This window comes from Anser cygnoides, chromosome 1, assembly GCF_040182565.1.
Source record: "Anser cygnoides isolate HZ-2024a breed goose chromosome 1, Taihu_goose_T2T_genome, whole genome shotgun sequence".
NCBI lineage: Eukaryota > Metazoa > Chordata > Aves > Anseriformes > Anatidae > Anser > Anser cygnoides.
The window spans coordinates 114251951-114273911 of NC_089873.1; the positions used below are offsets into that span (position 1 = coordinate 114251951).

Here is a 21961-nt window from a genome sequence, read left to right on the forward strand (position 1 = left end):
AGTTGACTTAGGGAAAATATCTAACAAGCAGGATCTGGAAGGAGGTTTGGGGTATAAGAGGCAGCATGGAGAAAAGATGACTGTGATGTAAAAGGGTGAACAAAGAGGCTGGGGAGCAGCTATTTGCAATAGCAATTGCATAGCATGAGAATAGTCGAGAGAAGGAGAGAGAGAGAGAGAGAGAGAGGAGGAAAAGTGCGAAGTGTTGTGGAGCTGAGGACGCAAATGTTGCACTTGATGCAGAAAGTGGAAAGCCAGAGATAAATTCAGAGAGGGAAGACTGATCAGGGAAATGGACGAGTCTCGAAGAAATTGCAATGAGAGCAGGCTGACTCTGTTAGAGAAAACAGGCAGAGATTCATGAAAAAGGTATGCAGCATCGTATAAATGAAGCCTTACCACTAAATAAAGCAGAGGAGTGCTGTTGTTCATCCGGCCTTAAATGAAGGAAATGGAAGTGACAATCTGCTTTGAACCAGTACAAAAAAGTTATTGTCATAGACTTTCTGAAGGAAAGGTTTAACACTGCATCCTGGGGAACAGCTTAAAAAAAGAAAGAGGGCTACAAGGGGGTTGTTTACCTCATTCTTCCATGTTGTATTTGCTTGCCTTTTCTTCCACATGAACTTATGGCAATGTCTGGGGTTTTTTCCCTTTCCTCAATGTGAAATCCTTGGATGTGTTAATTGCTGTCTTGGAGATATGTGAAGTTGAAGTGGAGGGCAGCTGAGGTTTGGGCACATCCTGCAAAACAATGTTTGAGTTTCTTGTGTTGCCAGCTGCAGTACACCTCTACTGCTACATCTGCTGTGACCACCCTGGTGGGCCTTGTCAGAGCAAAAAAACATCCCAAGCCCCCAGGCTGTACCCTCATTTGATTACAATACAATCTGATGTGGCTGTAAGAGTATCTGTGTTTGAAGGCCTTTACCTACAGGCCAGCAAAGAGCCAGGCACCTACCCACGCATGGCCATTTAGTGGCAGGCACGACTGGAGCTGCTCCCATCCCCACTCCCCTAAACAGCTGGAAGCTGTCGCATCAGGTCTGTTTTTGTGTTGAGCAAAGTCTCTTCAGCAAGCAAAGAAGGCATTTGTTTTCCCAGAGACTGCTGTCTTCCTGCCCACAAAACATCCACACCTTTACTTGTATAACAGACTGAAATGCTGAAAGCAGGATGGGGTGTAGTCAGGGTACTCCATAAAGAGCAGCTTCAGTCTTGCTTTATGTGTCGATCATCCTATATTAGGCCACTCTTCCACCCAGCATCAGCACGTCTGATAATGCAGTGTGGAGGTGGTGCCGTAATAAATGTATTCTCTTAGAAAAATGTGCTCAGTTTATGCACGGTTGTCAGTGGGATGAGGTACACTGTAGAAAGCTAATGAGAACTAACTGTGACGTGAATTTCCTTTTAGGCTCTCTCCTTAGGGAAAGAAGTACTGGTGAGTCACAGGATGGGAGTCTGGGCTGATGAGAGGTCCAGTCACAAGCAATAGCACTCTGTTCACATCACTTAATAACTTGTCATGTGTTGGCCAACCTACAAAGATACAATGACAGCTGTATGAGATTCCTTGTAGCCTCAAGGTAGTGTCTAGCAATAAAAAAGCAGACACTAGAATGGGAGGAAAACTTGCAAATGAAAAGTTTTCATTCTGTTTTTACAACCTTTGAATCCTGTTCAACCCTCTCTCTTAAATTTTACTCTTTTTTTCAGCAGCTAAACATAGCCCAGTGCCATGGTTTCAGTGGAACTTCCCTGTTATAAGCTTAGAGTTACCCAGAACAGAATTTCACCTTTGTGTCTGCAACCTTTTATTCAGTAGTCCTAGAAATTATGAGGAAAACTCTCCCTGAAATACCATACCAGAACCCTCTTACCCGGGGCTGCAAGCGTGCACATAAAACAGATCATACCACAACACAGAAAGCAACAACATGCAAAACTGCTTTTTGTGTTGACATAGGTTTAGAGTTGTGACCTTAGCACACCTGTAGGAAAAACGAGCAACTCCCTTCAGTTTGGGAGGGAAGATGATCTTACTGAAACAATCTCTTTGGCTAGAAAGTCTTCTGTAGATGTGATGGTGGAAATTGTCAGAAGCAGCTATTGATTTTCATACTGCCAGCATGAGCCCATTGAACAATTTGGTGATGGGAAGCCTGGTCCTTTCTGAAAGTTAGGTCCCTTTAATTTGGTTCATAATTTCAGATATGGTTTCACTTCAGAAAATGAGGCACTCAACACTGCTAATTGTTTCTAAAAATCTTGGTCATAGTGTACCTATAAATTTTTTTGAAGTCCCTCTTCCCAACGTGTCAATGCCCAATAGCATCAAAATACAAATCGTGCCAACGGTGTATGCTTTCCTAATAACAACTGCACACATCTCTGTTTGAGAAGTGGTTCCCCCTGGTTTTGCTTCAGTAAACAGTCAAAGTGATCAGTAAAAGCTGGTGCTGGTCTCCATTTTGCTCGGGGGATTATTGTGTCTCCCAGCCTGTCAGGACCTAGCTGAAAAAAGTGAAGTGGAATGGAGACCTGGCATGAAAAGTAGGATCCCTGGGGAAGAAATCTTTCCAAATCCTGCTGCAGTCAGTAGTGTGACCACTGGAAAATTTCGGATATCCTGGAGCTCTGTTTCTCTTTGCTCCACATTATTCACCATTAACTGCAGTTTCAGAGTGATCCTGTAGTTTCACATTGCTTTCCAGGAGCAAATCCCTTGAAACAAACTGGCATTGTCTTCCTTCTGGACCAATTTGCCAGTGGATAAATGATAAAATCCATTGCGCTGTCAATCCATATCATACAAGTTTCCATGGGATTTCTTTCAGAAAAAAAATAATGTGTCAGTATAACTGAGCAGCCCTCAGCCCGAGGTGTGGGTGTGCGTGTTTGAGAAATTGTAGTGAACTGGGCAGGGCTGTCTTTCCCAGCCTGAACTCTGAATCCTGCTTGCTGTGTGCTTGTCTCTGAAGGCATACAACCAAATAATGTTCAAAGGTTCTTTTTCCCTGGAAAAGTCTCATGCCAAGTACCCTCAAAGGAAAGCATTTGGGGAATCCTTGGATCTCCTCTGACTGCAGCAGCACAGCACACCGAGCTTCAGAGCAGACCACACAGATGGATAAAATGGCATCAGCAGAAGGAAACCCATGAAAGGAGGTTGCTCACTGAGATATCGGCAGAAATCACAGTTTCAAACATCTGAAAGCTGGATCTAATGCCTGCTGAACTCAATGGAAGGAATGTCATCGGAAACGAGCCCCTGGTTTTTGAACCGTAGTCTTAAAATAAACACAATTTGTTTAGGTTTATTTATTTTCTCTTTGAGTGCTGGCAATTGCTTATTTGCTTGAAGCTAGCAATGTAGGGGTTGTGCTGCTGTCCCCGGCACCAGGCACGCTGGTGCTGTGACCTAATCGACCCACGGAGCTGCCATTCTTCCAGAGTGCCTGTCACATCCTGGGTTTTGCTCTGCCCCTTTAAAAACCAGGACTGTCTCCTTATCTGTATGTTTATCTGACTTTGAGGTCATATGACTGCGAAGAAGCAGTGCCTTGCTCCTGTGCACACTCAAGGGAAGGGAGCCTTTTGTGCCTTACTGTGAATCCTGGGACTTCCACTGGGAGTGAGTGCAGCTCATTTCCATCCCCATAAAAACTTACCAACAGCTGTCACTTGGTTTGGTTTCGTTTCTTCCTCGGCACACTCTGAGTAAGGGTAGCGTGCCAGCTAATCAGTACATCAGCTCCTATGCATTATTTCCTCTTGTGCCCCTTTAGGGCAGTTAATGAAAACCACTGAGAAATTTTGTCTGGATAAACTCTCAGTGGTCTCGCCAAAAGTGCTAGAAATCTGCCATTAGTAGATTTGGCACTGACTTTTCCTTGAACACCCCTAGGAACGGTGGTGCCACCACTTCCCTGGGCAACCTGTTCCAATGCAATGTTCACTCAAGCACCTGCAAGAGGTGACGAGAGGGGGACAATGGAGATGAAGAGACTAAGAAACACACCTCAGAACAGAATTTTTAAAGGAGAAGTAAAGGGGAAACATCACAGAAGTAACGATGATGCATTTCTGTAACTGTATATTCCTAGAAACTGTACTGCCAGCGTCTGGGAGTATGCAATGTACAACTGCATAGTAAGTTTTAGCTACTGCTCTGAACAGTTCACAATTTCAGTGATATGTAAGACTATTCATCCTCCCTTCAGGCTCAGACAGTGACATAGATAGTGGCTGTAATTTGCTGAGGAAGTCTGAGAGAGGGCAAAGAACTCAACACCTGAGTGGCTGAGCTCTACTCCAGCTGCTTTGAGAATAAAACATCTACAGCTTTACTTTTTATGACTGAAGGGGCCAAATATATGCCAACTTTTTTCCTTTAAGTTTGCTTTCTCTGTCTGCTCTTAATAAATGTCTGCTCTTTCCTCTTTCCTTTCCTCTTTCCTTTTTCTATGATTTTTGTTTTTAACGGTTTTAAGACAAAGGGCACTTCAATTCCGTCTTGTTCCAAAAAGCAGCACAAGATAAGCTGAAGCACATCCTTGAAGGCTAGAGCAGTCAGACAAGAAGCACCATGAAATGCCTGCTTCCCAGGACAGCCAGGAAAGTGAAGAACAACTAGAGCAGGAAGTAAAAGTTCCTCCCTAATCGAAATTGATCTGTGGCACTACAAAGTAGAAGACAACTATTGTGAAAGATTGGAGTTCTATCTATTAATTCTACTTTTGTTTGCTTGTGCAAAGTAGTTTTTTTTTTTTAATTCCCTTTTGCTACCTTTCAAAGCAGAGAATAAATTTGCTGAGAGCTGGAACGTGAGCCTTTGAAAAGTCCTCACTCACAGCAAAACACAACTGCACCTTATGCACACATGCAAAATACAAGGTACTCCATTACCTTTGCTTCATTTTTCTTTTGTTCAGACATTTCTGTGGCATTCAGTGGAAAAAGGCAGCTGTTGTATGGGAGGCACATTAAATGCTAATTAAATAAAATATTAAAACAATCTGCATCAAAGTTGAGCAGAAATGATCAACAACAGATTTCCTTCTGTATTCCTTAAGAACTTTGTGCATTTCTGTATCATTTGGTAATAATACATAAAGCATGTCCTTTATGTGGTGTTGAAATATTTTGCCATGGACAATGACATAGCATCATAAGAAAAACCTCAAATAGCATTTCCAGAGGGTAGCACAGTTAGCCAGTTATGTCTTGACATCAGAGCCTGGACAGCAGCCCTGAAATTGTCTAAGTTCAGGAATATGTGAGAAAACCCACTTTGGTCAGTATCCTAAATAAAAGTTAATAGTAATTTATGTATCTTTACTCAGTCTGCTTTAAGTTACCTGCTCAGGTTCATTAAGAGACTTAGGCAGCATTTAACGTTAGTCACCAGACGAGAGTGACTTTCCTGGGAGCAGAGGTGCGGTTTTAGCAAGCATGTGGCCACTTCTACATCAGTGCAGGCAGAATATTTTTGTCCTTTCTGAACCCTTTAAGTAACACGTGCCAGTGATGACTCTTGCAGACACGTTCAACCTCCCTGTATTTAATGATGGAAGAAGGGAAGAAGGGATTTTTCTTTGAGTTAAATTGTACCTTAATGACAGCCAGATGCCTGGTTACAAAGGGTGTTTCAGAGGAGCAGTACCCGGGAGCATTTCCACAGTTGCAGGGAGGTTGTATGCACGTGCCTGAGTGTGTCAAACCAGTAGTAACCTAACACTCACCCTCCAAGGAAAGAGTCAGTCTGTTGTTCACTGGGGAGGGAAACCTGATAACAGATCCCAAGGAAACCACATAGCATGTTATATCTTTCATGCATGTCTTTGTGGATCTGGTCAGCTATGAGGAGCTGGCTTACAAAGTTGTGTTGTTGACAGCGAGGCAAGAGTTCAAGCGTATATAGAAAGGAATCACTGGAAGTAATAGTGCCAGGGAACAGCCGGTGCTAAGCACCTGACTCCTACATCATGCATATTTCAGGGAGGTTTACCTCAAATTACTGCTAGTCTGACCCAGAGACTGAGTGGGGCCACAGTGCACCTTCCACATCAGCATCATCTGAAAGTCATCGGGTTCTTTTGTCCCATTAATACTACACAGTGTGAGACCAAGTGCCATCAAGGGGAACAAACAGGAGACGTGCTTCGAAAGCACACTCCTGATTCAAACTGAAATACTAGTGGGGATGCACACTTGAGTGTTTTGACTACATTGGAAATGAACCCTAGGATAGTTTGGCAGCTGGCTGAAGCTGTCCCAGGGGTGTTAACAACTCCCCTTGGGAACCTGAGGATAGTAGATAAATTCTCAGAAATCTAGAAGAGAGGGAAGCCATCTCTGATGCTTTTTTTGGTTTGTGTACCCATGAGTGGTTTGAGGGTAAGATGGCATGGAGGAACAACTAAAAAGGACAAAGAAAACAAGCATCAGGTGCAATCCCCCTGTGTTAACTCATTCAGAAAGGAAACACACCCTACTCTTACTGATGCTACCAAAAGAGTGGAAACCACAGACACTTTGGAAGACAGGACTAAAATCCTAGAAGATCTTGGCCAAGTGAGCAAGAGTGTGAATAAAGAGGGTGAAATTCAGCCAGTGCAAGTTCCAGGTCTTGTGTTTAGCAATAATCAGCTACACAAACACCAGCTGGAGAAACACTGGCTCAGCAGAAGTTCTGCAGAGGAAGACATGGGGCTGGTAGTTAACAGTGCAAGCATTATCTGGCTACAGGAAAAGCAAGTGCTGAGTGTCATGGGCAAGTCATGCAGCTTAGTCTTTCTGTTTGAATTGGTACCGGCAAAACCCCAGCTGGAAAGCACAGCCCTCCATAGTCCGTCGTAGTTCAAGAACGTGTGAAAACTGGAGAGGCCAACAGAGAAAGCCTTGAAGAATGTGGTCTATAGGTTAGATTCAGCTGAGATTGTTTCCCAGTCTCTCAAGGGAAAGCTGATACTGGTCTTCAAACCCATCATGTGCTAACAAGTAGGAAGGGAATAAGCCATGCTCTGTATTCGCTGTAGGTAGTCAGGAATGATGGTCTTCAGCTGCAGGTAGGGAGATTTAGACATGAGGAAAAACTTTTTTATTGTTTAGGGTAATTAAACACTAGAATAAACTGTCTAGGAAGACCGTAAAATCGTCATCACTGGAGGTTTTGAAGAGTGGGAATGCTTGAAATACTGGTGCTATCTGTCGATAGAGCTGGTCCTGCTTAAATTTGGGGATGGAAGTGATGACCTCCTAGGTCCCTTTCAGTCTCAAGCTCTGTGTTTCTATCAGGTGACACAATCTAGCTAGCCTGTGCTGTTGGCCAGACTACACCCAGCGGACAGTTACGTGCCTGGGGTGTCCTGGCTCCAGGAAAAAAGGTCATTCTCCACTTTGGAAGGCATGACATGGTTCTACAGCCCATATCAGGCTGCAGCTTTTGCTTTGGTGTTGGTACCATACCTGAAATCTTCAAGTAGTACAAGGCAGTCTTTCAAAGTCACTTGACTGGAGAGAAAAATATTTTAAAGCCATCCTCCATCACAATGTAAGAAAAATAAATCATTGACCATTGTTTGAAAAAATAATAATCTTCTTTTCTTCATATTGTGGTACTTCCAGTAGAACACAAAACACTGTTACTTTTACAATAGGGCCACAAAAACAGACATGCTGCATCAGCTTCATAGAGTTGAAGAAAAAAAGAAGAAATTAAAAAAAAAGAAAAAAGAAAAAAAAAGTGAATTATAAGCTGCCTGTACCTTAGAAGGAGCAGCTCACTGCTTTTAGAGCAGTGTCTCCACTTGCATCTCTCCACTGCTGCAGGAGGTTTGTGCCCAGGTGCAGCAACTTAGAAGGAGCACTTAGCAATCTCATTTGCTTCTCTGCCCACCCTGGTCTTACAAGTGCACATTGTGTGGGGCAATGTAGCTGCTCCTGCAGCAGCACCCACCTCCACAAGCACCTGGCATGACGTCTTGCCGCCGTAGTTTATCTGTTTGTCCACTTTATCCGTTTTATTTTTATTATACTCTGCTCTATGCTCACAATACCTTTGGAAGGAAAGAAGCTCAGTGTGAAGGCCTTCTACAAACTGCATCTCAGGTAATAGTTTGGAAAAGGCCAACAGTATGCCTGTGTTCATGGATCCAAGGCAGATGTAAACAGTAACCTATCAGCAGATCTGACAGGTAAAAGGTAAGGGTCAAAAGAGCTTAATGGATACATCTTAGTGGCACTTTGTCATGACATTTACACACATTTATTTTCTTCTTACAGTAGAAGATCTGGCCTTTTTAAAGGTTGCATTTAGGGCATGACATTCTCATATTGAGTTGTATTTAGCCTTACGTGACAAGCCACACTGTCCTTAAAAACACAGAGGCAAAACAAAGACTCCCGTTAGCTAAAAACGAATAAATACATCAAGAAAGCCCACTGCCAAATCATTAGGAAAGCTTCCTGAGGAGCTGGCCGCGACCACTCTTCCCTTTTACCTGGCCACGACGAAGCGCCTCGATCCACTGGAAGCCACGCCAGTCTCTTCCTGAGCGAGCTTTGGCAGGCTGTGCCTGCAAACCACTGTCCCACCACCTTCCCCTCCCAGCTCGCTGCCTCCACGCACTGCTCTGATGCTGCTGCGGGCTGTCCTGGCACCGCTTACCTCTCACACCCCACACGGACCGTCAAAGCCCAGGCAGGGGGAGAGGGCAGGGCGATGCATCCCCCCACGGCACCCCAGGACCACGCTGGGATGTGAGCAGCGGCTGGCTTTCCCGGCGTGACACGAGACTGGGAAGGGCAGCGCTCTCCCTTTTTCATTAGGCATATTTATAAACACGCGGTACACAAGCATTTTTCCTTTCTTCGCAGTGACGGGTGATTATATGTCTATGAAATGTTTTCATTTATTTGGCGCCAGGGTAATCAAAATCAGTCGAAACCGTGGCAGCGGAGGGAAGGAAAACAAGTAGGCGTGGGACTGACTGTGCCTCTCACTCCCTGGGCCGTCCAAGGGTAGTAGTTGGCAGAAGCGCACCCCTCGCAGATGAACGTCTTATTCAGCTGGTAATTGTTCCCAGTCGCGCTCATGGCCTCTGTCCATTAAGGATGTAGCCCTGCATAACTTTGAAAGCAACTGGCTCCACGCTGGAAGCGCTGTGGGAGCGTCTGAGCCAGCATGTGCGTGACTCTGCTGAGGCAGAAAAGAGCTGGTCCCAGAAAACCTTTGTGAATGAAATTTTCATGCTTTCATGTCTGCCCCAGTGCAGATTCTGGGTCAGTCCCTGTGATCTCAAACATCCGGTTTGAACGGGTGTTTTCCACTACATAGATGCAAAAATATTTCCATTATAAGCCTTTAATAGCTCTGCATAGGCAAGCAAAGGGGATGAGTAGGAGAAGGGAGTTTAGGAGGCTGTGTTAAAGATGCTGATTAAAAAAAGAAAAAAGAAAAAAGAAAAAAAGCCCTCAGAAACAGAAAAAAAAGCTACCAAATTCCTCTGTCAGTTAAAAAACAAACAAACAAACAAACAAACAAAAAACAGCGTTGTATGTTCATCTTCTTAAAGCCAGATGGCAAAGATTTCAGCAGTGATGTTTCTGTTTGCATCTCTCCCCCCTTCCTTCCCCCACCTTCCCAGCCAGCTGTCCCTCTGTGTCCGGCGCATGGCAGCGGCGGTGGCACGTGCTGCTGCCTCCCCAGAAGCTTCCAGTGGCATCCCCGCTTCCTCCAGGGGAAGCCGCCTTCCACGTACTCCCCCTCTGGCATCACACACGGGTGATGGAGCAGGTCACTGGCCACATTTGCAAACACCGTGCCTGTACCCCACGGTCTTCATGGAAGAGGCTGTGCTGGGTGGAGCAGTGTGGCAGCGGCCAGGCACAGCGGCTGGTTGCAAGGCAGTGATGGGTAAAGAGGGCTGCAGCAGCTGCTTGCTTTTTCTCCCAGCACAGACTGGGCAGTTTGCATTCACTGAAACGTGTCTGGTCAAAAGTGAAATCTAGACAGTAGCTTCACACGCAGCATCATGATTACTTGAACCACGTGGGATAAGCGCAGAAGAGCTGGGAATTCGTCGTTCTCCTACATTCAAAAGAAAACAAAACAAAGCCAGCAATTCAACCACTGGGGTCAAAAAGGTTTGAGGAAAACACCTATTCTCTCACTCCCACTCAGCTTTTCTTTACAAGGCCCTGGGAAGCAGCTTAAAAAGACCCTCAACTTCCCCCTCAAAATGGTCATTCCTCTTCCTTTTCTCATTAACGTAGATATATATATTTATCTCTCTATATACACACACACACAAACCAAGCCCCAAATCTCCCTGAACTGCACCTTTTCTGCCGAGCACACACCTCACTCTGCATTAACAGAAATCATTGAGCGTTTCTGCCTTTCTTTATTAATAGCACAAAACCACATCCCTGAAAAGCAGCAAGAGCTCAGTGTTCACAGCCATTGCTGTGTATTTAAAAGAGCAAGGGGAAAAAGAAAGGGGGGGGGGGGGGGGGGGGGGGAACACGACTTTTGAAGCCTGTTGTCTTCTCACTTTGGGAGAATTCAGTGAATTATCTCATTTTCTGGGTAAAATGTGCTTCCCCAGAACATTGTGTGTCATCTCGGAAGTCACTGCTGCTTTAGACTGATGATGTGGATGCTGCTGCTGAGGGAAACTTGGGAGAACAGCTGGCAAGCATACTGCTCCTGTACTGGCCAGTGTAAAGGATGGCTAGATAATACAGGATAATTTATATGGAGGGACTTTTTCAGCACCTGATATTATTGGCTGGTGGGACGGATGACTGTTTGCAGAGAATTGACTACACTTCCTCTGCAAGGATATATTAACCAGCATGTGCACTCCAGAGGCTCCAGCCACATACGTTTTTCCTTCTGATAGACTGCCTCTCGGCAGATGAGCCAGAGCACTGGCTTCTGGGGACTCCAGCCCTGTGCTCACAGCTTTCAAAACCATTCAGGGAGACAAAGCTTTAGGAGCAGGGCACCCCAGCAGTAACCCTACTGACTGCACTCATCAGCCCGCAAGGTTGAGCCATTTGCAGATCTCTGCACAACAGCAAAGAAAATGGTTGTTACCCACCTGGCGATCTGCAAGTAAATCATCTATCCATCTGTCTACGTAACAGAAACTGGTTAAGTAAGGGTGAAAGAAACTTCAAGTTGTCTATTGCACAGCCAAACGTAGTGCCTGCATGCTTAGCGCAGTTCAAAATGTGAATGAGACTCTGTGCGTGTGTCTGAGAGAGAGAGAGCATGAGTGGGAAGCCAGGCAGGCTCCTCAATCTGTCAAAATGCAGTGTGATCATGTCAGCACATTTAACAGACCACTTGACAGTGGACTGCCAAGTTTGTTCATATGTTTACAGATATATATTCAACTTATTTACATTCCTCCAAATCCCATCTCTGACTAAATATAGATGGAAAAAAAAAAAAAAAAAAAAAAAGACCGCAACAGTAAAAATTAACACACGGGAAAGAGAGCTCCTCTGGAGAGTCTGGTATCCAAAGCAGTAAGATTTCAGCCGTCACCAGTACATGTCAAAGCACAGAAACATCTGTTTCATTACCCTGCGTTGGAGCTGGAGCCATTACTTGGGAGAAGTCCCATCGCATGGCTAAGGACAGAGTCCAGCTCTCCCACCGGCTGTGCCAAAGCCCTCTCTGCTGCCCCGACAGTTGCCCAGGTTTTCTCGTCTGCCAGGAGCTGGAGACCTACCGAGGTAAGCAGCATTTGTTCCTAAGTGCTCAGGGAAGAGGAAGCTGACAAAAGCCTATATGACTTTACTGCAGAGTTCAAAAAGAGTTGAGGACTAGACTGCAGGCAGAAGACACACCGCAAACACTGCATGCAGCTTATTTGAGTATCACTAAAGAGTTGCACTCTGTATCTGCTTTTTGCTCTGCTCTGGGTCAGAGCATCCCCTGCAGCCCTCAGTAAACTTTGGGGCAGACCCAAAAGGATGCCTGTACAGAAGACAGTGGCTAAAATATTGGGGCTGGTGTCTCACCAGCATTTTTTACCAGACCAACAGAAAACAGCACTTGCTGTGCTGACTTGAAAGGCTCTTAACTTCTCTGCCTTGGTTCCTCCATAACTTAGATAAGGACAGCAAAATATTTCTACCTTTACAGGAAATGCATTCTTATTCACCTGGAAAGTGCTACAGGTGTCAAGTATTACCTGTCAAGAAATTAGTTTTAAACGGTACATATGTAATGTTTACAGCAGAGGAAAATACTGTGGGTGCAGACTGACCTATGGATATGGTCATAGCTATGGAGCTGTGTTGTTATGTTTCCTCTGCAGTGCACTAGAAATCTGTAAAGTCTGGTAAAAAACACACAGGTTATCCCTGAGATTCTGGTACCAGATGGAGATACAGGAACATCTCCTGTTGGAACATCTGGAAGGCTTCAACATTTACAGATAATTCATTGGGCATCTGAAGACAAATAGGTTCTAAGCTGATAGTGTGCATATATGCCTGCGGGAATGCAAACGGGGCCAGTTTAACTTTCAGGAAACTGTGAAGTGGGATAAGGATGCAATCTGAGTCAGAATCTTAAACTGCTCTGTCTTGCCAACCTGCTCAGATACTTTTGTTATTTGGATACGACTATTTTGACTGAAATATTTCTTATGGTGGCTTTTGGGAAGAAAGTGTGACCAGCAGGAGCACCTCCAGCAGTGCCGCCTCCTCTCAGTGCGCTGAAAGCTTGGTGTCCAGGGGCAGCAGCACACAGCACGCAGCAATCTCAGCACCTAATGTCTGCATGGGACTTGGAGTGTTTTACAAATTGATTTACTAAGCCTTTCCACATCACTGTGAGATACGTAAAAGTTATCCCACCAAGAGAAAAGGAAGTGATTTGCTAAAGGCCAGAGGGAAGCTCATGTTTGAACTCTTTAAGCAATTACTGGAATGAAAGCAGCCTCCCAAGTGCCAAGATTTTCGTTTAGATGCCTGGAGCTCCTGGGAAACCATGCACTTCTCTCATAATGAAACTTTACAAAAGCTGTCACCAGTGTGGAGAAGTCATTACTGAAATGGTGTTAAAGACAATTTTTTGTAAACAGTTTTTGTTTTGCTTTTATTCTAAGACAGCCGTCATGTTACATTTGAACTGCAGGCAGGAAATACTATTTCTGTAAACCACTCCTGCTTGCCTACAATTAAAAACTACAAAGACTCTCTTCTGTAACCTAGAAAAGCCCTAGCTGAATCACCAATGCAGCCTGATGAGTTATTATTGCAGAGCTGTTGGCATTTCAACACGGGGGCAGAGGACAAACCAGTCAGCAGCATGCCCTCGTGACTGACCATACACAGGCATACCTGGTTGGTTATTTTATTTTGTACTGACAAAACAGTGGAAAACCAAAAGGCTTTAGAATTTCTGGACAGAATCAATTAAAAGGAGTGCATTATCTAACTAGTGCACGTGTCTTTTCCGCTTGGTTAATGATCTCCCCGACTTGCCCTGAGCTACCTCTTCCCCTCTCAGTGGTGGAGGCCTGTGGAGCTAACTCATTGCTATCAGGAGCTGTACACTAAGTTGGACACCCATAGCAAGTGTTTGGCTGCTGTAGCCCTAGGGCTAGTTTGTTTTTAAGTGACTATGACTTTTGTTATTACTTGCCAGACTCTTCCATAGATTGGCTCAGTCATTCCAGTGCTCGCAGCCCAGGTCTTTCTCTTTGACCCTCTGGTTGGACTTAAAAATCTGAGTAGCATCAAATGTCCGACATTTCTCCCCAGGACCTGCAGGGCTTGAAAAAGTACTGTACTTCTGCTGCGTTTTGTAAAAGAGGAAGGTGTGGAAGAGAGGAGGGAAAGGGGCCAAGTTGAGGTAATCCTGTCACAGATCCCTTGGAGCTGCCACGCATTCTAGGGACAGGAGCCTCTGAGGGTGAAGGATATACCCATGCTCCTGTAAAGATCACCTGTCCAGCTAACCTACCGTTTGGAGCTGATGCTTGTTCCTGCCTCAGAACAGAGCCATGTCTAAGGGGGGCAGGTGCAGACCCAGACCTTCAGCCTTGGTCTGAAGAAAATGCTTTCTTGACCCCAGCAAAACAAAGTCCTTCCATTAAGCCCAGCTGTCTCTTTCTTTTCTATTAATGACTTTAAAATAAATTATTCTGTAACTTTTTATTATGGTTTTGCATTCTGCAAAAGGCACCTTTCCTCTAGCTGTCATGTCTAGTTTCCTATCATTTCTCCAGTACAGCTCCCAGATCACGCCCAACTCTCCATCTTCCCCTGATCCCCCATCACCAGCTTTTCTCTATATGTCCCCTAATGATCCTCACCTTCACAACACTTCATCTCCTGTCCCCAGACTCACTGTCCTTAGCTGCTGCTGGTCCCAGGGCTACGGCGCCCTCAGCTCCCTCCCATGCTCTGCATTCCTCCTTTCATGTCCCCTGCTGGGGATTGCACAAGGGGCAGCCTGTGGCTGTGGCTGCACTGGAGCCCCTGGCTCTCAGGCTCCCCAGGTAGGCATGCCCCTGACCAGCCTAAGGCTGAGATCTACCTGCCCTTCCTATCTTACCACTTTGCAGCACAATATGGCCCAGTCAAGAACAGTGAAACTAATTTGCTTAACCATGGGCATTCCATGTTCTTGGGGTGCTCTAGCATATGTGTCTGGCTTTCAGCCACTTCTCCAGAGAAAACCCCCTGGGTTCTGCAGTACCAATGACAACAGCACCAAGGCCCGAGGTTCATTGTGTTCTCTTGTGCCCTGGTCACCAGAGCAGAGCAGGACACCCTCTACCAGTCTCTGAGACTGTAATTCATTATGCCCTTCTCCAGAGCTGGGGAGATCTCTTCTGGCTGTGTAAAAGACAAAGATAACTAGCACCAAGTTGCCACCATTGCTTTTTATTTGGTGCCATATTTTTGCATTCAGTGTCATCCTGTTGGAAAACAGTGTATGCTCTTTATTTTGTTGACCCTCTTCTCTTAGATTCCTTTCCCACCTTTGTGGGTTTCCTGTTTCCTTTTCTTTGCATTTCTCTCTCTCTTTTTTTTATTTATTTTTTTAATCAACTTCCACCTTGTCTGGGCCAAACTTCTGTGGTGGCCCACCTGCTGGGATGAAGACCAGTGAGTTAGTCTGTGCGGTCCTCTCAAATACCTTGGCTTGAGTGAGCACTTCAGAGAGATTACAGGAAGGGCAATGTTATACTTTCCTGAGGCTTTGGTTCACGTTATCCACGAGCTCCAGACAACCTCATTATACTGCACTTTGCCTTTGAAAGGTCTGTTCTGCAACCAGAAAGCTATTTACATAAAAAAAGAAAGGTTATCGTATACAAAGGGCAACTGTATCGCTTATACACCAACACACTGAGTGTGCTAGATAGGGGCCAGAAACCACGTATCTGAAATCTCTGCAGCAGAGGAGTATTCCCTCCTGTGTGCCTGCTCCAGGACTGAACTCTTGCCTGTGGAATTTACTTCCTCTAAGAGTTCACCAGAGCTAGCCTTTGGGGGTCTGGAGGGCACTGTGGCAAGGAGGCTTGCCTCGGTGAGCCCCCAGGCTCTGCTTAGCGCATTGTTATGGGGAGACATATAAAATCAAGAAAAGAAGGGCGGTTGTCGGGCCAAAGTGGAAGTGGCTGGGTGTTATTCAGTTGAATTGCTAGCGTGTATTTTTAAATATGGAGAAGTGCCCAGAAACAGTCTGTCTTGTGCACCCTAAAGGTGCATAAATACATCTGTGGATGTATAAATGTATATGCCTATATGTATATCTTCTGCTGCTGCCTGCCCATCTCCTCCAAAAATTACTTAGAGTGTATGAGAAGCAGAAATCATTTTCATCTTGTGCTGGTTGATCCACATTAATGATACACATCTCTAAGAAGCATCAGATCTTTTGTACAGAGAAATCTGCTAAGTCCTCTGAGTCACCTCTTGGTTCTCAGCACCAGCTTTGTGCCTTGTGGTCTGATGTTTTTCTCTCTTCAAATGCCTTGGCATTTTTCAGTCTGTACCCCTCACTTCCATGCCCTCTGAGTTCCTGGCCTGGCGGCCTGTTTCCTCTGTCTGAGAAATCTCCCTGGCTATTGCCTGGGCCATATCCTTTGTTTTGCATTGCTAGGATCCTACTTATGGTTGGCTGTACTTCACAGGGTTCTGTGTTTTCCAAACTCTGCCTTTTTCTGTTGGCATCACTTCTTTCTCCGTCCTTAGGCTGAGAGGAGCATATTCAACACGAAGCCAGTCATACCAAAGTCAACAGAACTGGGGCAAGTTATAGCACTAATTAATATACTTCCTCTCTGTTTCCAGGTTCAGTTTCAGGGTGCACGCCCCCCATCTTTGCCTCAAGCCTTTCTTCCATCTCATTTGCTCGTACAGCAGTAGGAGTCAGCATCCTCAGGAGCAATCTGGGGCCCAGCCTCTACAGGAGGAGAAACAAAGCAGAACTGGTGCTGTAGGCATGTGAAGTAAATGAAAGGGGAGAAAGAAGGAAGCACTCACTCCCATGTTACAGAGGGGATGAAGGCAAAAAGAGAGGAAATCATTTATCCGGGGCTGCATGGGAAGCAGCCTGACAAGACTTTTTGCAAGCTAGCAGCGAAGCAGACTGCTGCCCATCTTGCCTGGCTTCCTGTTTCCACCTAAAGCTTTGACAGATTCCCAGGGTTAGCACGCAGTGCATTGAATCCATCCCACCACCACCTTATGACCAAAAGGCTTCTCATCAGATGTGTTCTTCTTATTTTAGCTGTCCTTTGTTGTTGTTGTTGCTGCTGGGCTTAGTGTATGAAAAGAGTTTGTTCAGCCTGTTCCTTTCTGTGTCCCTGATGAATGAGTTAAGCTGCAAGCACAAATACAACAAAGGTCAGAATTTCACAACCAAACTCCACCAAAGAAGAAAGTATTGTTAGAAAGCAGGATGTTTACGCACATATTTGCATGGTCATGATGCAAATGACCTTGAACATTTTGCCTAAGGAAATTACAAAATTCTAGTATGGATTAAAAGCAACACAGCAATCAGGGAGAAAAATTAATGGGTAAATACAATTCTTTTTAACTAACTTCAGTCTCATGTTTACCCAGGGAATCATCTTTGCAGAAATGCTGTGAGGACCACAGGCCAAATCTATTCTAATGGGAGAGGTAATGCTCCCCCGACTCACTTCTGGGAAGGTAAAGGGCCACCCTGGCTCACATCTGAGCAACATCTTGAGCAGAGCTAAGATTCTGCTCAGCGTGAGCTACAGTGACAACGATCTGTTTTTAATCTGGTATCCATCCTGCTAATTGAATGTGCGGGAATGTATTACAACTCCCCAGCGCAGGGCTGCGAGGACCCCTGCCTCCTCCCTCAGTGGCCCCCTTCCCTCTCATGGGAGCATCCAGCTCCAGCTCAAAACTTCAAGGTGAAACCTCTGCGTACAACAACCCAAAACTGAACCCTTCCCCTACCCCTTGTCTTGATCCAGGACTTATATGTTTCTGTTTCTTATATGGATCTGTTTCTAAAATGAGGACTTCTGGCCTCAGAGAAGCTTAGGAGGTGGGCTAATGGTAGCTTTTAAACAAAATAGCTGTTTACAGCGACCTGTGGGGAACGCATTTGACTTCTGCAGTATCATGCCTTTATTCCTCAGCTCAGCAGAGATGTACAGACTGGATGTTCTCCACCTGAGAGCGGAGGTGCTTCAGCGGTTGCCCTTCATGATGACTCAGCCTGGAAAGTAGCCAGCCCTTCTCCATCAAACACACCACAGCCATGAGGCAAGTTCTCAAGAGAAACAGAAGGGGAAGGAATGGGAAGCAGCTGTATGAGATGGACTGAAACTGTGAGGATGAGGGAGGGAATGAAAGGGAAGACCAAAATCTTTGTGGTTCTGCTTCCATTGGGTTTGTGGTCTAGATGAATTTTCTTTTCCTGCACATCCAGAGTTGCCCATTGCTGATGAAGCCAGCACAACAGGTCTGACTTTCCATTTGGCAATTTTCTCACGCTAAGTCTTACTAACTTACATGACCAGGGGAAATGAATGGGAAAAGGATGGGAAAATTCCTCATACTGGCTTTCTTTCCTCTTAAGCTGGGCATAGCTGGTGTTGCCTCCTCACCCTTGCCTGGCAAGTGAGGGACATCTACATTTCATTTCCTTCCACCAGACTGCTCCTTCCTCCAGAACTAATCCCCAAACACTGGGGAGATAACCAAAGGTGCAGCTACATGGTCTTTTGAAGGGAAAAGAAGCCATGCCTTGACTACACATTGTACCAGTTGGATGCCAGGTTGATATACTAGAGTGGCAGTGAGCCCAACCTGATATATCCTGCCTCTGAGCCCAGTTTATTAGCTTGGGCATGGTGCTGCACTAATCGTGGTGATGTGGTTTCCAGTGCACGTCAGCTTATGAATACATAGCTCAGAGCATGGGCAAACCAAATTGTGTCTGTCTGCAAAAAATGTAATGCAAAAAGAGAGGAAAAGTGTATTAAAAGCCCTGCCATGATGGTATCAAAGACTCCATGTCTTCACTGAACATCTTACTCCTTTGCTGCATGTGCAGATTTTACTCCTGAAGTATAATTTAGATAGAAAGCTTGCTGGAGTGGAGGCTGCATCTCCCAGTTCTAGGTGATACTAAATACCTGTTTCTCCATGTAACAAATGAGGATAACCGGAGGCATGATGTGCTGGTGGTCAGATGTGGTATTCATCAAGAGAGTGCTGGGACAAGGAGCTCATACCCTACCTGCACCTCCACCAAAGGTGTTACAAGAGGCATGTGGTGTGTCCGTGGCTGTGCAGCTGGCCTACCCATGCAGCAGCTAGATTGTGCCCTTCATGCAGCTCTTATGTGTTGCTCAGCTTTACCCTTTCAGATCTGGGGAAATAAAAATAAAAATAAAAATATAAAAATAAAAATAAAAATAAAAATAAAAATAAAAATAAAAATAAAAATAAAAATAAAAATAAAAATAAAAATAAAAATAAAAATAAAAATAAAAATAAAAAGGGAAGGGAAGGGAAGGGAAGGGAAGGGAAGGGAAGGGAAGGGAAGGGAAGGGAAGGGAAGGGAAGGGAAGGGAAGGGAAGGGAAGGGAAGGGAAGGGAAGGGAAGGGAAGGGAAGGGAAGGGAAGGGAAGGGAGGGGAGGGGAGGGGAGGGGAGGGGAGGGAAGGGGAGGGGAGGGGAGGGGAGGGGAGGGGAGGGGAGGGGAGGGGAGGGGAAGGGGAAGGGGAGGGGAGGGGAGGGGAGGGAAGGAGGGAGAGGAGAGGAGAGGAGAGGAGAGGAGAGGAGAGGAGAGGAGAGGAGAGGAGAGGAGAGGAGAGGAGAGGAGAGGAGAGGAGAGGAGAGGAGAGGAGAGGAGAGGAGAGGAGAGGAGAGGAGAGGAGAGGAGAGGAGAGGAGAGGAGAGGAGAGGAGAGGAGAGGAGAGGAGAGGAGAGGAGAGGAGAGGAGAGGAGAGGAGAGGAGAGGAGAGGAGAGGAGAGGAGAGGAGAGGAGAGGAGAGGAGAGGAGAGGAGAGGAGAGGAGAGGAGAGGAGAGGAGAGGAGAGGAGAGGAGAGGAGAGGAGAGGAGAGGAGAGGAGAGGAGAGGAGAGGAGAGGAGAGGAGAGGAGAGGAGAGGAGAGAGAAAGAGAAAAAAAGAAAAAAAGAAAAAAAGAAAAGAAAAAAAGAAAAAAAGAAAGAAAAAAAAAAAAAAGAAAAAAAAAGAGAGAGAGAAAATCCCTTATTCTCACTATATAGCATGCAGGATGGAGAGAGCTGTCTGACTGGGTAGATTTTTGACAAGTGGGAAATTTGGATGCAAGATCTCCCATGGATAGCACAGATGAAAAGATGAAGGAGGCAGGATGTACCTAAATCTTTGCCAGGCTCAACTTTTCAGCAGGGCATTTAGAAATCCGCGCACACAATACAAGGAGTAACAGACTATCCTGAGTGTCAGGAGGCTCCTTCGCGGGCTGGGATCATTCTGAGGAGTGATCAGCTCAAAGCTGGTGATAATTTTCTCCTTCCACGTGCCTCAGAAAAACTGGTAGCCTGCCAGTAAGAAAAATAAAGGGAAGATTTTCAAACTGAGGTCATTCCCTCCAGTGATTCTCAAGGCATGTTGCAACGGGTGCACTGCCCCTTACATAAGGTATATCCCAGAGAGTCCATTTCCCAGAAAGTGAGCTGCTAATTAAAAATAGATTCAGGAAGGCTGAGCGTCTACCCTCCTCCCAGCAGCAGCTATTACTTCTCACGAGAAGAACTTCAGCTGTTCAGCAAAATCCTGAAGGCATCAATTTCTGCCTTAGCTTTGAACCTCCTGTTGTACCTACCTTATGAACTTCTCCTATGAAACTTAGTTTTAGGCTCATTGCTGTCCTCTGGCAGGTTCTCCAGTCCTCGGGGAGGCTCTGCAACAGGGAGAGAAGCTCACTGATGGAAAGGGGTTTCCATGTCAGGGACACACGTGACCCCCAGCACACATGGGGCCCCAGCAGCCCTCCGTGTGTCTGGCATTGCCAGGTGACACTCCCAGCAACACAACTACCCAAGATTATGTCTGTGTTTAGGGCCAGCCATACCACCACTGGAGCATGGCTTGGCCATGAAGTTATGCACAAACGTAATGACACTAAGGAGAAAATGAACCCTTTGCTCATACTGCATGATTCACTTTCCGCTTCTTTTGAAAAATTTCTGTCACTTTTCTCTGCTGTTCACTTTCACCTGCCAGATCATCATTCTTGCTGAACACTATGAGTTGCAGTAAATAAAAAACAGCCACAATTTTATTTAGAATGACTTCTGATGAAAGAGGATCACGGCTAATAAATTACAGATTGCCAAATGTTGCAGTGTTGGCTGGTATGCTTTACTAAATAAAAGACACAGTTTAACACTTCAAAAAAAGATCCGTGTTATCGTGAAATGCTGTAATAAAGCGTGACCCATTTTTTTCTCCATTATTTATTTTGTTACCATGAACATCTTCAACTTCCCCTGAGGACAGCACCCTAATCGTTTAAAGTAGGCATTTTCTTTGTCAAACATATGAAAAGATTTTGCATGGAATGCATTAAAAGAGAAAGCGCAGCTGTAAAGAGGAGCCTCCATCTTAACCTTTTCAACTGCTGGATCTGTGTGTTTGATTTTTATTGGCAGGCCCAATATCTGGGTTGTCCATCAAACTGTAAATTGATCTGATTGAAGGTTTATTTTTGCAGAGCAAGGACAGGCCACAGGCTGCTGCCCACCCTCAGTAGATGTTTTCCCCAAACCCCAGTGTTTTGTGTTGGACTAACTTTTGTGACTTGGGTCATCTCAGCCCTGTAATGAAGTTGTCCTATATCTACTAATAAAATAGGAGAAATACAACAATCTCTCATATCCATTTTGTACAGACAGTAAAAACAATCTATTCCAGTACTCAACATGAGCAGTCAATGTGCTAGTGGTAGTAGTGACTGTCTGCATAGACAGCTTTGCTTTGGGGAATGTTTGTATTTGCCTCTTATTTTAAGGGTCCTGTGTTCCCTTTAATAACCGGGAAACTTTCCTGGTGTTCTAAAATTTCCACATTTTGAATACATTTTTTTCCAGAATGTTTTAAAAAACATCTCTTTCTGAGCTGCTCTAAATCTGTTCCTACCCTAGCTGTGCCTTCTGCATCAAGCATGCTCTACCTTTGCATATTTGTGACAAGGCTCTCTCCTTGGAAAAGTGTCACAAGGCTCTCTCCTTGGAAGAAAATCAACCAGACTAAATATCCTGGACAGAAGTGCTATTCTGTTAGTATTCTCTGTGATTCCCCATATGGCAGGTACTCCAGAATAAACATTCCCTTATTCCAGAACAGTATTTCCGTGTTGTGAGTACAAGTATTATTATGAAGTAAAATGATTTTTTATTCCAGAATAGAGTCCACAAAGGAAGCTACTCTG

The 21961-nt window shown here is 45.1% G+C and overlaps 1 long non-coding RNA gene across 1 annotated transcript; it reads right to left on the reverse strand.

Annotated features, from left to right (window-relative positions):
* Window positions 1-115: 115 nt before the first annotated feature.
* On the reverse strand, window positions 116-10321 carry LOC136786518 (uncharacterized). The gene is made up of 3 exons (XR_010825389.1): window positions 8508-10321; window positions 582-744; window positions 116-465 (listed from the first exon to the last, which is right to left on the reverse strand). It is a non-coding gene; the product is annotated as an uncharacterized lncRNA (long non-coding RNA).
* Between the last annotated feature and the right edge of the window lie 11640 nt (window positions 10322-21961).